Here is a 14,627-nt window from a genome sequence, read left to right as displayed (position 1 = left end):
TCAAAGACTCATCCCAGACAGAGAACTGGATACACCCATTATCAGTACTCCTGCTAATGCTCCAAAAGGATGCTAGGCAGGTTGTCTGCCTCAAATTGAGCAGGTGAAACAGAAAAGCCGTGCTGACTCAGAAATACAGTCACCCCAGGGTGTGAGGGAGGGAAGGAGACCAATATAGCCAACCGATTACAATTCATCATGACTTCACCAAAGGTCCTGGTTCTAATTGTATCTCTGGCTGTTTGCAGACATATTTCAAAAACCCAACCAATGGAATAATGAATGGGTAAGAAGAAAGTCAATGGAGGGGCCCAAGACTTAGCTGAATACTCAATGGTTAGAAAAGCATGAATCTGTTTTGCTATCTAACTTCCCACATACCCCTTTCCAAATCAGGCCCAAAGCTGAAAGAATTAGAGGGAGGGGAGGCAGAGAAAAGAATGTGACTGAGAAAGGTTTAGTTACATTCCAACTAGCCAACATCCCACATGGTATTAAGAGTGCCTGACAATCCAATCCCACTACATGGGAGTTGCTGGGGCTCTGCTAACATACATCCAATTCCTCCACCCCTCCCACCCCCAAACACTCTGAAAAGAAGCGTAATTGAGATAGCTTGATGAAGGCACCAGCTGTTTCCACCACTCTCCCTCCCCCCAACCCCAGAGACCACAGTTCAAACTCACATCAAACACTTAATACAATTGACTAGCCAGTAGGAAGGAGAAGCCTGGACTAAAATAGCAGGAAGAGTGCCAACTGGCCCCACTTAGAAGGAATGTTTTCTTGGCTCAATTTAAAAATAAGAAACCTTTGTCACCCACTCCCTTCTGCCCAATTATGTTCTCCTTTCTGCAACCTACTCCTCAGTGTCAAATGGATTTCAGTTTCTTCCCTACAACTCCTTGATCTACTTTCAAATGTCAGGGAATACAGGGGAGGTAGAAGGTTGAATGTAAAGTAATGCCTGGGAGATTGGGAGGCTTCCTGGACTGCAACCGCCAAACCCAGCTCAGGCCTCTCACACAAGGGCAAGGAGACAAGAGCCCACACTGCACCCGTCTCCACATTTCAAATTAGGAAAGAAGGGAATGAACATTAGGTTTCCACAGCTGAACAATGATTTCCCGAGGCATGGGTAGCCGGTCAAGACTATTAACGTGATCAGCCCCTCCCCCACCCATATTTGAAGTTGGCCTGAGTTAGCCAAGGAGGAAGGGAAGGAAGCCAGCACTTCCTTTTCAGACAGGAAGTAACAATGGCCCTTCCTGTGGAGATTTAAACAAATTGTCCAGCTGAGTTTCAACGAGAACATCCTCTCCTGAATTTGTTCCACAATTTCAAAATGGAGAGGGGAAAATGGAGATATGGTCCAAAAGTTTCCCTTCCCTCACAACAGGCAAGTCCTCCATACCATGCTGAGTGCTGGCATAACCCCCAAATCAGGCGGTGGCATCTGTAATTACAAAACAATACAGGATAGATACAGACGTAGAAAACTTCAAATTAGCCACCTTCTCACCAAGTCCACTACCACAAACTATTCTTGTCTACTTCTCATTCTAATTAAATAACCACCCATGTGAGAAATCACATAGATATGCAGCTTAACTCAAAACGTTCAGGTTTTATGGTCCTCAAACCTGAGTGATCAGAATCACCTGGGAAGCTTTTTTTAGAAAAATACAATCTTGGCGGGGGGGGGGGGGGGGGGGGGGGGGGGGGGCTGGAGGTTAGTACCTGTGTGGCTTGGTCAGTTAAGTGTTGGGACTTCAGCTCAGGTCTCACAGTTCATGAGTTCAAGCCCCACGTAGGGCTCCCTGCTGTCAGCACGGAGCACACTTTGGATCCTCTGTTCCCTCTCTCTGCCCCTCCCCTGCTCATACTATCTCTCTCGAAAAGAAATAAACATTTAAAAAAGTTATTTTAAATATAATTTCTGGGGCACGTAGCTGGCTCAGTGAGAGGAGCGTGCGACTTGAACTCAGGGTTAGGAGTTCGAGCCCCATGTAGGGTGTAGAGATTACTTAAATGAATAAACTTAAAAAAAAAATTGGAGTGCCTGGGTGACTTAGTCGGTTAAGGGTCTGACTTCGATGCATCGGGCTCTGTGCTGACAGCTGGGAGCCTGTAGCTGCTTTGGATTCTGTGTCTCCCTCTCTGTCCCTCCCCTGCTCGTGCTCTGTCTCTCTCTCTCTCTCTCTCTCTCTAAAATAAATAATAAACATTTTTAAAAATGAAAAGTTTTTAAATTCAAAATACAAAAAAAAATATTATCGCCCAAATCTACCTCCTCACCCCTTATACTTCAATTTCTAGAGAGAATGCCTAGGAATTTATGCTTTTAAAAAGCTCTCAAAGTGATTGATAGCTGCTGGGACCACTGTACTAGCCTATCACTGACAACCCTCTGGCCACCACACTCCTCCAGCAGAAAGGGCACTGGTTATTAAATATAGGATTTGGGCCTGCTCTGCTGTTCACCAGACAGCTCAGATCATTATTCCAAGCCGGATTAGTGACTCTTTGAAAGCCTGGGTTTAAATATAAGAATGACTAGAATGACACCGTCCTAAATCCTATATTCTAGACTCAGAACCTAGAAAGAATTATCTCATTTTTTAGAATCCTGAGCTCCTACATTGGAGGATATCCCTGTTTACATTGTAGACTGGACAACCCTGATTATTTTTAAAACAACTTAGTTTAGAGGCGCCTGGGTGGCTCAGTCAGTTGCGCTTCTGACTCTTGACTTCAGCTCAGGTCAGGATCTCACTGTTAGTGAGATGGAGTACACATTGGGCTCAGCACTGACAGCATGGAGCCTGCTTGGGATTCTCTCTCCGCCCCCTTCTCTCTCACTCCAAATAAATAAATGAACTTTTAAAAACTGATTTGGTTTAATTTTCCTCCAAGAAACAAAGAACTGTGCCAACATTTTCAAAGATTGGTTCCATATATCCCAAAAGAAGTCTAAAGTCGCATATCTAGCATTCATGACCCCAGATAATTCTAGCCCAGTTGACAATAGAACAGAAATAATCAGAAACTCTGGATTCAAATGTTATCTATGACATTTATTCAAGCAAGTGACTTTAACTTCTGGTTTGAGTAAGAGCAAGTGAGTAGCAAAATGTTTTTAGAAGAACCATAAAGAGAAATATTTCCACAGGAAGCATGTGTCACTAAAGATTTAGGAAAAAAGAATGCCACTAAAAAGCATACTTTCAAGACAACTACAAACATCTTTGAATGCTGAAGTAATACATATCAAGCAGTTATTTAAAGCGACTTCAAAATTTGGGGGATCTGTGATTGCCTAGAGTATTTCCTATGCAAGAGGATACAGTTACTTGACCAGAGAAGGGGATGGAAGGGAAATAAATGTTTCCTGATTGAGGTCATCTCCCAAGGATGATATTAAGTAACAGGATGACAACTAGGTATAATTAAAAAGAAGGACAGAGGGTAACCAGGTCAAGTTGCAGAGCTAAACTCCAAACTGAGAGAGAGGGAGACAGAGATTCTTTCACTGAAGGACAGACTAGCTAAACAAGATTATCGTGAGAGGGAAAGTTAGAATGGTGATTCAAGACACAAGTACTCTTGGTAATCAAATATCCTTTTACTTTCCCATGTGTGGTTGCCACAGAACATCGATCACTAAATAGTTGGTGCTTATTCCTCAATCCCACCAAAGTCAACCAGGCCAACCAGCTCAGTATATGCTTTAATAACCCTTAATGCTTAAACATACATATGGAAAAAGGGAAAACAGTTATCAGGGATGAATATCTCCTCCCATGAGCAAAACAGAAATATGAAAATGGTGACCTACAACAAGATCCCTGAAGCCATTAAATCCCAATGATCAGGGCTTTGGGGAAGCAGGGGCTTTTTGATCAAATGAACAAAGAGAAAAGCAACAGATAAGTGGGGCAGGCATATTTGGTCATAAACCAAAGCACAAATGTACTCAAAAAGAAACTGTACCAGATGTAAGGCTGTCACTTCTCCTGTTCATAGAAAATCGACTATGTAGATAAGAAGGTGGAGAAATACATCTCTAGGGAGGAAATTTTTGTCTCACTTCCCAAACGCATACAAGCTTATTCTAAGTAGCTGCCCTACTATTATATTCTCCAAGACAAGGGTCATCAATCTATGCAAAATCTGCTACTCTGCAAATTATGTGCTGACTATACTCACATGGAACTTCTGCAATGGGACAAAGATAGAAGTTGGGTCAGGTATTGCCTCAACTCTTTACAAAGAACACACAAAAAATTGTTACCATTTGTTGTCCCTGTGGTCTGAAGAAGACTTTTTTTGTATTGTACAGTGCACGACAAGGTCCTAAATTAAATTGTCCCCTCTTCCCCACAACACATACCCATTGAACCTCTCTGAACAGATCTACTATTCCTCTCATCTTTCTTGCTCACTGGTAACAACCAACCTCAGGACCTTTACACATTCTACTCATATCTACATGACTTCACCCTAATATGTTTTAGGTCTCTCTCAAACATACCTTATTAAGTGAAGACTTCCCTGACCACTCTCAGTATACATTTAAAAACCTTACTTTACCCTTGTACTTCTTATTCACCACTCTGTATTCTGCTTTATTTTTTCCTCAATAGTATGAACACACTCTAGCATACTATACATTTACTTGCTTATTTATTATCCGTCTCTTCCAACTAGAAAGTAAACTCTGTGAGGTCTGATGTACTGTTATATTCCAGTGCATGGCATACAGCAGGTTCTCAAATTTCTTTTATTTAAAAAAAAATTTTTTTAATGTTTATTTTTGAGAGCACATGAGCAGAGGAGGGACAGAGAGACAGGGAGACAGAGAATCTGAAGCAGGCTCCATGCTGACAACAGAGCCCAATGTGGAGCTTGAACTCACAAACTGTGACATCATGACCTGAGTCGAAGTTGGATACTTAACCGACTGAGCCACCCAGGCTCCCCTCAAATTTCTTTTAAATGAATGAAGATGTTTCACTCTTCCAATGAAAACAAAAAGTTAAATTTTAGAAAAATAAACCAACTTTGTTCATTTTTCTTTCTATATTTTTTAAGAGTATACACTTAGGCACACAGAGGTTTATTCATATCTTGTTAGGAGATTTAAAAAGATACTCTTGTATTGTTACAACTAAATATTTGGAGTAAAGAAATCCTGCCCTTCTGCTGCCAAAAAAGTTTTTAGCAATAAAGTTCTATACCAAGAGGGTGACATATACATGTGCAAAGCAATTGACTCATTTTTTTTTAAATATTTTTTTTTAGATTTTTTAAGGTAATCTTCACACCCAACATAAGGCTCAAACCTATAACCCTGAGATCGAGTCATGCAGCCCACCAACTGAGCCAGCCAGGCACCCCAACATTTTACTCTTTCAATTAATATGTTGGGCTATCTATTGTCTTCTGAGTCTTATGAATGGGTACAAAATAGATATTTTTTACATGCTCATGTAAGAGCTCATGTAAGGTAGTAAGATAGGATGGGACAAAGAAAGAATGCTGTCATGTTTTCTTAAAATAGAATTGCCTAAGAAGGCAATTTTTAAAAAGAAAAATAGGAAAGAGTAAAAAGATTCATGCTTACTGTTGGGAGCTCTCTTTTTCAAAGACCTGTGATGCTGCTTAATTCAGGAAACACACTTAATGACATCTTTGATTTCCATTTAATGTAACTATGTCCTAATTGTGATCTTAGGCCCATCAACTGGGGTCTCCTGTAGCCTAACCTGCAGATTTGGCTGACCTTCAGCAGGATAGACATTCAAATGGCCAACTCTGCCCTGGTTTACAACGTAGTCAATGGAGAGCAGAACAGAGAGGTTACAGAACCTCCCTTACTCCAGCAAAGAAACCGTGGAAACAAATCAGATTGGCACCAATTTTTCCTTTAAAACAGACTACTCTATTTTAAAAGTGTGCTGAATATACACAAGCTACTTTGTTTCAATGAGATTCACTTCACTTGCAAAGACATGGAAACTGTAGGTGCTTTGATAAAAGTATTGAAAAGTTGACCTAGTTTCTATAACAAGGTCTTATGTCCTCAACCATCAGAATATATTTTGGTTTCTTAAAATATAAGCTCCCTAAAACAAAAATCTTTTCACTCCGCAAAGCAATCTCTCAATGTGCTACTGCATTCCAATGCAGAACGACATGGGAAGCTACACACAAAACTATTAATTTACTCTTAGAAAAGTATGTATTTTTTTCGCTCTACTGCCAATAGAATGAAAGAGAGTAATTAATTGGTAAATGTGGATGGAATCTGAAAATCAAAAAGATAAAAACTAACCTGTTTAAGGTTTATGTATTTTTGAGAGAGACAGAGAGAGATAGAGCACGAGCAGGGGAGGGGCAGAGAGAGAGGGAGACAGAATCTGAGGCAGGCTCCAGGCTGTGAGCTGTCAGCACAGAGCCCGGCGTGGGGCTTGAACCTGTGCCGTGAACTGCGAGATCATGACCTGAGCCAATGTCAGATGCTTAACTGACTGAGCCACCCAGGCGCCCCAAAACTAATCTGCATCATTATAAGAGATCTTCTTGAATCACAATTTACCCTAATCTACACCTAACTGAAAGAAACCAGAAGCAGTATCCTAATACTTGTACCTTTAGCATGAGTGTAGTTTATTCTATGATAAGAATCAGAAACTTCTTCCATATTAAGTGTTAGTGAGGCAAAGCAATGACCAAAAAGACTACCAACCTCAGGAGAAAAGACAGGGAACACCAGAGGTCAGGAAAGCAAATAAAAAGGAGAAAGTGTAGAGCAATCAGTGGAGGGAAATGTGGGTTTAAAGAAATGCAAAGAGTTGGGTGGGGAGCTATGATGGGAAGCTATGAAGTGCCAACAGAAATTAGTTAAAATACTATTCAGAACATTAGTTTCATGGGTCAGTTAGTATGAGGGGAAGGAAAACCTTCAGCCAGAAGAAACCTAGAAATTTCCAGGCAAGCCTGCCTCTGACAAATATACATTTCCCACAGGCCACAGTTTGGCTTTTCCGCATACAAAAGCAGACCTCTTTCTTAAGCACACTTCTCACAGGATGCATTAATGAACTCACAATTTCTACACACCCCAGTTTTACAAATGTCCATAAATAGGGGTTGAAAATAGAGAATGAATTTTCCTGAACATAAAAGGGGAATTTATTTGAAGAAAAAAGATAGTAAAAGCCTGCCTTTATTTCTATGGAGTTTTCTATACAACCATTCATAGCTGAATATTGTCCTACAAAATCCTGGTTGGCCAAAACTTCAAGGTAAACAATCTGGTCCAAAGTCAAAAATAATAAACCAACCAAAGCTTTTCCAGTCCAGTCTCTGAAAAATTAAAGAAAGTTTACCCTTGAATGCTAGAATTTTATCTCTTGTAGATAGAAAAGATGGGAGAAACCTTCTTTTCCCCTAATGTTTCCAAGTCTCTGAAGAAATTACCGTAAGATATTCAAGCTTTGCCACCTGTTTCTCTTCCCCCACTAATGCCTCACTTTACTTTATTAAAAGTTATCCATCCCTAAATTTTGGACAACCTTGCCCATATAACTCCCCAAACTTGTCTATTATTAGACACCATTTTTCCTGTTAAAAAAAGTTAGCTTGGGGTGCCTGGCTGGCTCAGTCGGTAGAGCATGCAAGATATCAGGGTTGTAAGTTCAAGCGCTACCTTGGGGGTAGAGATTACTTAAAATATCTTTAAAAAAAAGAGTTAGCTTACTCATCCAGGAAGCCCATTTATTCCATAATACAAACATCCATACCATAGAGTACCTTAAAGGGTATCTAGTCCAACAGACAAATGATGTTTGAATTCATTTAAAGCATCCATTCTAATAGCAAAAACTTACAAGGCATTACCATGAGCTGAGCACCATTCGATGAATTTTAGATATATTAAATCATTTAGGCATCACAACAATTCTATGAGATGGATTATGTTATTGTTTTCATTTTACTGACAGAGCCAAAGGCATAGAGTGACCAAACAATCTACCCACTATTGCAAGAGTTGAAATGGCAGAGCAAGAGTTGAACTCGGGTAGTCCAGCTCAGGGATCCATGCTCTTAACCACTATGCTACACTGCCTTGACTCTCCATATCTGTGGAACTCTCAGACTGGAAATTCCCTGTCCAGTCAGCATATCGATCAAAAAATACAGAAAAATAAAACATTCGTGGCAAAAGGTTAACTGTGGGTGTCTGGGTGACTAAAGGGTATACTGGAGTTCTTGTGCCATTCTTGCAACTTTCCTCTAAGTTCAACATTTTTTCAAAATTAAAAGTTGAGGGATGCCTGGGTGGCTCAGTCGGTTAAACTTCCGGCTCTTGGTTTCAGCTTGGGTCATAATCTCACGGTTCGTGAGTTCGAGCCCGGCATCAGGCTCTGTGCTGACAGTGCAGACAGATCCTGCTTAGGATTCTCTCTCTTCCTCTCTCTGCCCCTCCCCCAATTGTTCTGTCTCTCTCTCAAAAATAAATAAACTTAAAAAAAATTAAAAGTTCAAGGTTGCTTTTATCATGTAATGGGACATAGTTTGCCAAAGTGATGACCAAATTACCTGCTGGCCAGCAAAGAAGGCTTTAAGAAAAAACTCTGGATCCTTATAATGTCCCCACTAAATGTCTGATCTAAATTGCCCACGCCACTCCAGTCAGACTGAAGGACTCACTGCAGAGGAAGTGGCCCTAAAAATGGAGAACACTGTCCCTGAACCATAACAGTAACTGTGGGCTCCATTCTCAGTGCTTAATATTTAATAACCAATGACACTCAATTCCAAATAGAATGGAGTGCGGACAGTTACTCCCCAAAATATATTATATAATATAACCAAATACAAATCAATCCATACCCTTATTTCCCCCTCGTTAGTTCTAACCAGAATATCAGTTCTCTCCTTACTATGTCCCTGCCAGGCCGTATTGATGCTCTCTATTGGAAACCTTGCAGTCAGCTGCATTTTCGGCAGAGCAATTCCTATTTTAGCTTTTCATGGCATTTTAATCCTTGTGCAATGGAAGAGAACATGAAATCACATACTGATAACCTAGGAATCATTCCTTTAGGCAGTTTCCTGTTACTATTGTTCTACATTACCCATGAAAATTAATTTGGGTTCTCTTAAACTCATACTTCCCAATACACTTGAACAAAATCTGAAGTTTCATAGCAGAAGCACTGACAAAAAAGTACAATGATATCCGAACATACTTTCTTTGGAACACTGATGTTCAAAACTATCATCCCAAGCTTTTTATGTTTTCATTAACTAGTATAAAAAACACTCAATTCTAACATGTCGGAAAGCAATACTTTCCTGCTGCTGCCCTAGTAAGTTCCAGGTAAGAAGTTCCTCTCCCCTAGATAGTGGCTATATTTAAGGTTTCAGTGGTTGAAGTTAATAGCCACCTAGATTATGAAATGTTATGATCCTTACTTTTTACACTACCCTTTACACTACTTTTTACACTACCCTGTCTGGAACCTGACAGCTCATCCAGAAAAGAGGTGTTTTATTTTTTTGATTAAAATGTTAAATCTTTGATTATTTCCAGAAACTTCATTTAAAAATGGGAGGTAGGAAATGTGTAAAAGGTTGAAACTACTGACTACAGCAGAAGCTTCTAAATTACACTGTGATTTTGTTAATCGAGGTTGTTCTGCTCCCCACCTCGACTTCCTTTCAGTCTTCCCCACAAAATCCCTCAGTGATTCCCATCAAATGCCTTATTTAACCAAGGCTTACTGACACTGAGATATATACTTGACACTAAAGCAGGTGCTAAGAGGACATAGAAGACAGTCTCACAGTCTAGAAGGAAAGACAAAAAGAAGTAGACAACTTTAACACAGTGTGATAAACATTATTTGAGCTACCGTTACAAGCCTCTCCCTGCAAGTTGCCAATATCATTCCAAACCATATGCCTGCAAATTCTCTAGAAGAAGAAATTTCACTGATAATCAAAGTTGGAGGCATTTCCGGTAAGTTCAAGAAGTCAGGATAGCAATAATAGGCATATGGGAAGATCCCAGTTTTAAAGACTGAGGTAATATCCATTCTAGCATATTCAGGTCCCTGTGGGGCTTATGGAAAATGGATTTTTTACATATATTATTCCAACATGCAGGGGGTTGGAATTCTAAGTGGGGGACTGGCACTCTGCAAAATTAAACACTCCTGCCTCTAGCAAGGGCTCATTTTAGTTCTGGCTCTTGTTTCTATTCTCTCTGGAGAATGGTAGTATATTAGTGGCTAAGTCCATGGACTTTGTAGTTAGTCAGAGGAGGGTTTAATCCTGGCCTTGGCCACTTACTGGCAGTGAGATTTTTCAGCAAACCTCAGCTTCCCTGAGGCTCACAGTCCTTAAAAAACAACAACAAAAACAGTGGTGGGAAATTAAGTAAATAGTTTATGCAAAATGCTTAGCATGCAGTAAAAAAAAAAAAAAACAAGGGGGCGGGGAGAAAGGGCTGGAAGTAACAGGGGACCACTGGGTACTAAAATAGAAAGCAATAAATTATACAGAGCTAATCATTTTGTTATTCCAATTGAATAGTGATCTATGCTTAATTTATTTGCATCCGTCCTGTCTCACCCATCCCTAGAGAGCAACTACCTCATAAACCTAAGGCTGAATTGCAATTACTCCGAGCTTTTTTTTAAAAAAAATCTACAATAGTCCCAATTTTTATACTGAGAGAACATATCCTAGCCCCTGCGACTCTCCATAATTTGGAACCCTAAGAAAGGCAGTAGAACTCTAACCACCCAAAAGAGACACCCACCTGGAACACACAGACCATACCTTAGTCGTATAACAAAGAAACCAACAGTATATAGGAGTCAAACAAAAAAAGAAAAATCTGCACAACTCATACTTACTCGGCATTTTTTATCCCAAAACCACAATGAGGAGCAAAACAAAAAATTAAAGATTTACTTATTTGCACCCCTTATATTTCCTGAAAGAACTAGTAGGGGTGAGGTAAGAGACAAATCTTCCATCTTATCAACCAAAAGGCTCTATAGTACACACCAGTCAAAACAAAGCCTCAGTCGTGGAAATAAATATTCCTGGACGCTAGTTACTAGGATGCTCACTGCAGCTACACAAAGCCCAGTATTTAAAGCTGGACCCAAATCACCACCACTCAGTCATCCAGAACCTATTTTCAAACTGCCTTTGTACTCCTTCTTCAGATTCCCTCATCCCTCCCCCTAAAGGTTGAGTGGGAAACCGACACTCTGGCAGCAACATGACCAACCCTCCAAAGATCCACCAAGAAACCTCCCCTAGGCTGGAGTCAAGGCAGAGAAAACGTTTAATATTTTCCAAATTTTCTCTCAAGCAAGAAGTATAGTCGAACAGACTGTACACATTATCTTTTTTCTTTGTTGCTGCACTTGCTATAATTATGAGATCCAGACATCAAAATTTGACTGTAGCCCTCGCATAGATTAGATTAAAAGAAGGAACAAAGTTGTTTCTTCGGAAGCCACAACCTCACCAGGATGAAATCATCCTTCAAGAAATACTCTCATTCTGGAAAAGAAATTCAAGGAAGTGTTGTAGTCCAAAAAGAATGGGAGGGGGGCACGAAATCAGGGGACTATTAAAGATACATACCAGTTTAAAGCTAAAGGGCAGCTTATCTATTAAGGCCTATCTTGTTACAATCAGGGCAGTATCTATTCCAGCTCTAATTTTCAGACCGATGCGCATTTTCAAAGAGAGAAAGAAGAGAATACTCAGTTTTCAGCTCCTGATGAGTTGGCTATGTAATTATCTAGAAACAGTATTTTTGGAAGAATGGATTTGCAAAAAGAAAAGACAAATCTTAAGATTAAGTATATGAAAGCAGTCACGGGCCTTCGGCTCGTACATATTTTTTATTTCATGGCAAATTAACCAAACCAAAAACTGACCTCCAAAAAACGACTTTCAGTTGAGTTAAAAAATAATTATTCCTGTTGTACTTTCTCAAATGCATTCTCAACACTAAAGTCTGCGTTAAATGTTTTCTCTTAACCTCACCTTATTTGATCCAAGGCCCTTTCAGAAGGCACAAATATTTCCAGGTGTGTTGCCACTTTATTCAGGTGAAGTTAAAAAGCATTAGAATTTCCTTATCCCTTTAAGCACATACACCAAACGTTATGGTACTTGCAAACTGAACATGTAACACCTCTACAAATCTTTGTCATCAAATGTAGTCTTAGGGAGAAAGAAATGGCAATTTGGTTAACATGGACCCATTTGTTTTCTTTTATAAAGCAAAGTAAGGAGGCTACGTCTCGCAGGAGAATGAGGCTCCCACCCACCGCACCTGGAAAAGTGAAAGAGGGATCCACCCAGGAACAGCAGGGCTGGAACTGAGCTGGGCCGTTCAAACTCTCTGGGGGAAAAAACACCACCATTTAAGCTGCAAAGCTCCCTACAACTTTCCACTTCCACAAATCTAATGATAAAGGGGGAGAAAAGTTTTGAAACATACGAAGAACCATCTGTATAACTAGCTTCCAACCCGGACAAATTCCTTTCCCAACCCACACGCAACATGCCAAAAAACCGAACTTTTGGTTTGGGCTCTGAAAATAGAAGTTTGTTAGCTGAACACCAGAAGAAAACATAAAATCAAACAACATACAAAAATGTAAATTTACATGTAAATGTAAATTTGCTCTCACCCCTCTGGATCTATTCGTCTCCCTATGTTAGAGAGAGCTTACAAGTTTGTTTCTGGGTCTTGAATATTTTACTTTTTAATCTAATAAAATACCAAAATTCCCCCAAAGTAAGTAGAAAGAAAAAATAACAATTGCTTAAAAGTCACCCGTCAGCACAGCAGAAGCTCTCGTTTTTAACTTCCCTCTGGTTACCGTAAGACAAAAATTCGACTTGGCTTATCCTCCTTCACCCGTCTGTACACACATTTTTTAAAAAGGCACACACCTCAAATGTGGACTTCTAAAAACCAGTCCTTTAAGAAAGAAACCCAAGGCTTCGTCAATGTGCTGAGAAAGACAAATCCAGCAGGGTACTTGATTTTTCGCCACTTCTTCCTCCTTTCAGGATCAGGATCTTTCCTGCTCTTCTTTCTCCCTCTCTCTCTCTCTCTCTCTCTCTCTCCTTTTTTTTTCTCTCAGATCCAACACCTAAAATGGAAGTTGCACCCAGCCAAAGGCTAGGGAGCCTGGGTGGTGACAAACTGATCTGGCAGCCCTACCCCCTCGCTTTCCTAAGTGATGTCAGCCCCTGAGAACTTCCAATAGGAGCCAGGCATAAATCAGGGAGCTGATTTTATCCAATAGGAAACTTTATTATAGGAAATTAAAAAAATAAAAAAGGAGAGAGGAGGAGAGAAAGAGACAGGGGGAAGTTTTATATATATATTTATATTTAAAGTGGAGACTACACAATCTCTGAGGAATTACTGCAGAGCTCCAGGGGGGGCCGAAGGAACAAGGGCTCCTTGGGATGGCACGCCTAAGCTCCAGTTCTCTTTGATGGTGGGGTTCTTGCTTCCTCTCCCTTCCTTTCCGGGTAGGGAAATAAGAGAAGAGCTGATTTGATTTGCCTGCTGCTATTTGGTTTGTTGCTTTCAACCCCAAAGCATTTTCCCAAAAGAAGACAGGAAGGGAAGGAGAGAAAAATCCTAGAAACAGGACCGCTATGTATTGATTGGATGGTAGGGAATATCTGAGGTAAACTCTCAATTTCGGTGTTTGCGTTTAACTGCATTATAGCTAAGGAGAAAAAAAATAGATGTTGGACTTGTTAACAGTTTTTCGTGTCTATACTTTCAACTGGTAGGAGGCTGTATCCCACTGGGCTGTTAAAGAAAATCACTGTCTTCCCATTTGTCCCCGAATCAAAAAAATGTGGGTTTGAGGGGGAGAATAAATGGAATTCAGTAAGAAATATATTTAGAGGAGATAACAGCATGTGTAAGAAAAAGTCTCACTTTAAGAAAATTCAGTTTCTTTGTGCACTTCAAGCTTATGATGATCTAGTTCATACATTCTCTTTTTACATTTAACCCACATAAAGGATTATACAGGTATTCTTTTTCTGAGCTGCAAATGATCCTTAATATGCTCTTACACTGTTAGGCCATGAAGGACAGACATTGGATTTTTTTTTTTTTTTTTACATGTTTGACAAAGACTAGCATTTTATGGTCATTCAGTGGTTACTAAAGAAAAATGATAATGATGAATTGAAAATTTCCTTTTTTTACTCTTACTGAAAAATCTGCCTATAGACTGCTGCCAAATGAATCTTCATAAAGTTTTCATAATCTAGAGTAATAGTTAAGAGCATAGGTGCTGCAGTCAGACTGCCTGGCTTCAAACCTTCCTTCCCTGCAAGCATACTTAAGTAAATGTATTCCTACGTGACCTTGAACAAATTATATAATCTCTCAGAGCCTCTGTTTCCTTAACTATAAAGAGGAGATAATAACTATATCTCTCACAGTACTGTTGTGAGAATCAAAACACATATAAAGTTCTTAAAGCAACATACAGTATACAATATAAACTCACTAAGAATGAGTTATTATTACCAGTATC

General features: G+C 39.8%; 1 protein-coding gene across 9 annotated transcripts in view; it reads right to left on the bottom strand.

Annotated features, from left to right (window-relative positions):
* Positions 1 to 14,627, bottom strand: part of CTNND1 (catenin delta 1) — a 51,169-nt gene that overhangs the window by 32,080 nt on the left and 4,462 nt on the right. For 7 of the 9 annotated variants that reach the window (XM_042904654.1, XM_042904657.1, XM_042904659.1 and 4 more), the window contains exon 1: positions 13,006 to 13,276. The exons of the other annotated variants lie outside the window; for them this stretch is intronic. The gene's annotated coding sequence lies outside the window, so the exon portion shown is untranslated. Of the gene's footprint in view, positions 1 to 13,005; positions 13,277 to 14,627 lie in introns of those variants that run through there. 9 annotated transcript variants of the gene reach the window in all.

Source organism: Panthera leo, chromosome D1, assembly GCF_018350215.1.
Source record: "Panthera leo isolate Ple1 chromosome D1, P.leo_Ple1_pat1.1, whole genome shotgun sequence".
In the NCBI taxonomy this organism is placed as follows: domain Eukaryota; kingdom Metazoa; phylum Chordata; class Mammalia; order Carnivora; family Felidae; genus Panthera; species Panthera leo.
Note: the sequence above shows the minus strand (reverse complement) of the source record. Positions and strands in the feature narration are given on the sequence as shown.